Here is a 2,988-nt window from a genome sequence, read left to right as displayed (position 1 = left end):
ATGGGATGGGATGATTTGGGATGGGATGGGATGGGATAATGGGACAGGAACACACTGGAGTGACGGGATGACAGGATGGGATGGGATGATTTGGGATGGGATGGGACAATGGGATGGGATGATTTGGGATGGGATGACAGGATGGGATGGGATGATTTGGGATGGGATGGGATAATGGGACAGGAACACACTGGAGTGACGGGATGGGATGGGCGCACACCGCGACGACGGACACATCCCGTGGGATATTCCTGGCATACTCCGCCCTTCCCAGCTCCACATTCCCAACCCTCACGTGTGAGGACGCGCGCTGGGAGCCGCACACGGACACACCTGGACACACCTGGACACACCTGGATGCGCCTGGACGCGCCTGGACCCCTCCCAAATTCCCCCTCCAATTCCCCCCACTTTTGTCCCAACATTCCCAGTCCTCAGCTCTCCCCTTCCCGATGCTCCAGGATCCTCTCCTGCATCCCACTGGGATCATTCCCGGGGTCTCCAGGACCTCCCACCCACCCCCAGGGCTTGGAGCGGGAATCGGGAATGGTGAAAACCGGGATAATCCGGGCTGTTCCCCATTCCTGGGGTTTTTGGGTGTGGAAATATGAAAACGCCCTTCCAAAGCTTGGAACGAGGTGGGATTTGGGGATTATTCCCGGGTTTTGATCCTCAAATCCCTCGCGCAGAACAGGGATCCTTAAATCCCTGCGGCTCCCGAGGGAATGAGCATTCCAGGGCTGCGCCACGCCCCACCCATGCCAATAAAACCCCAGCCCTTTTCCCCAAATCCTGCTGGGAATCCCAAAAATAACCCGGCCGCAGCTTCCAGGGGCTGCTGGGGGGTTGGGGACAGGGAGAAAATCTGGGAAAATCCATCCAGGATCCACTTTTTCAGGCAGGGATGGTGGGGATCGAGCGGGGATGCTCCGATGGATTCCCGGATTCCGGTTATCCGCGGATAACCCGTCTGGAAGCCATTCCCCGGCTCCGGCATCCGCACCCCAAATCCAGCTTTTCCCTGGGATCCGCCGGCATTCCGTGCCCGCTCCCCAGCCCTCACGTGGCGTTCCCACGGGATGGAACGTGGGGATCGCCCACCAGGGGCCGGAACGGGTGGGAAACGGGATCCATCCCTATGGATACGGCCGGAGGGGAGGGGAGGGGCCCAGCCCCATCCCTGCCTGGATGGAGATGATTTTCCAGGGGTTTGGAGGAGGGAATTCCTTCCCTGCCCCGTTCCCGGTGGGAGCGGGGTGTGGTAGGGGATCTGCTGCTGTCACCCCCAAAATCCCAGTGTGGATAGGATAATCCCATTCCTGGCCAGGTGATCCCATTCCTGGATGTGTGATCCCATTCCTGACCAGGTGATCCCATTCCTGGCCAGGTGATCCCATTCCTGGATGTGTGATCCCATTCCCAGCCAAGTGATCCCATTCCCAACCACACTGTCCTATTCCTGGCCACTCAATCCCATTCCCGGCCACTCGATCCCATTCCCAGCCACAAAATCCCATTCCCAGACAGGCAATCCCAATCCTGACCATGCCATCCCATTCCTGGCCTCACAATCCTATTCCTGACCATTCTATCCTATTCCTGACCATTCTATCCCGTTCCCAGCCACGCCATCCCATTCCCAGCCAGGTGATCCCATTCCCAACCACTCGATCCCATTCCCGACCACATGATCCCATTCCTGACTGGGCAATCCCATTCCTGACCATGCCATCCTATTCCTGGCTGCACAATCCCATTCCCAACCACACGATCCCATTCCCGACCACACAATCACATTCTCAACCGTGCAGTCCCGTTCCGGGCAGCACAGTCCCGTTCCCAGAGAGGCAATCCCATTCCCAACCACGTGATCCCATTCCAAACCATGCCATCCCATCCCCAGCCACACCATCCCATCTCCCAGACACAAAATCCCGTTCCTGACCACTCGATCCCATTCCTGACCACACGATCCCATTCCCAACCAGGCCATCCCATTGCAAACCACGCCATCCCATTCCAAACCAAGTGATCCCATTCCCAACCACACAATCCCATTCCCAACCGCGTGGTCCCGTTCCAAACCACACCATCCTATTCCTGGCTACACAATCCCATTCCCGGCCATGCAATCGCATTCCCAGCCACAAAATCCCATTCCCAACCACGCAGTCCCATTCCCAGACAGGCAAACCCATTCCCAACCAAGTGATCCCATTCCCAAGAACAGGATCCCATTCCAAACCACGCCATCCTATTCCTGGCTACATGATCCCATTCCCAGCCAGGTGATCCCATTCCTGATCACGCGATCCCATTCCAAACCACATGATCCCATTCCCAATCATGTTGTCCCATTCCCAGACAGGCAAACCCATTCCCATCCACACTATCCCATTCCTGACCACGCCATCCCATTCCCAGCCACAAAATCCCATTCCCAAGCACACAATCCCATTCCCAACCATGTGATCCTGTTCCAGACCACACCATCCTATTCCTGGCCACAAAATCCCATTCCCAACCATGCAGTCCCATTCCCAGAAAGGCAAACCCATTCCCAACCACGTGATCCCATTCCCAAGCACAGGATCCCGTTCCAAAACACGCCATCCTATTCCTGGCCACACAATCCCATTCCCAGCCATGCAATCCCATTCCCATCCACACAATCCCATTCCCATACACGCCATCCCATTCCAGACCACGCAATCCCATTCCCAACCACACAATCCCACTCCCAGCCAGGCAATCCCATTCCCAGCCACATCATCCCATTCCTGGCCACACAATCCCATTCCCATCCACACAATCCCATTCCAAACCACGCCATGCTATTCCTGGCCACACAATCCCATTCCCAGCCATGCAATCCCATTCCCAACTATGCCATTGCATTCCCAACCACGTAATCCCATTCCCGACCATGCCATGCTATTCCCGGCCACACAATCCCATTCCCATCCACACAATCCCATTCCAAACCAC

Source organism: Geospiza fortis, unplaced genomic scaffold (genome assembly GCF_000277835.1).
Source record: "Geospiza fortis unplaced genomic scaffold, GeoFor_1.0 scaffold355, whole genome shotgun sequence".
NCBI lineage: Eukaryota > Metazoa > Chordata > Aves > Passeriformes > Thraupidae > Geospiza > Geospiza fortis.
The sequence above is the reverse complement of the archived record's forward strand: the minus strand, read 5'-3'. Positions refer to the sequence as shown.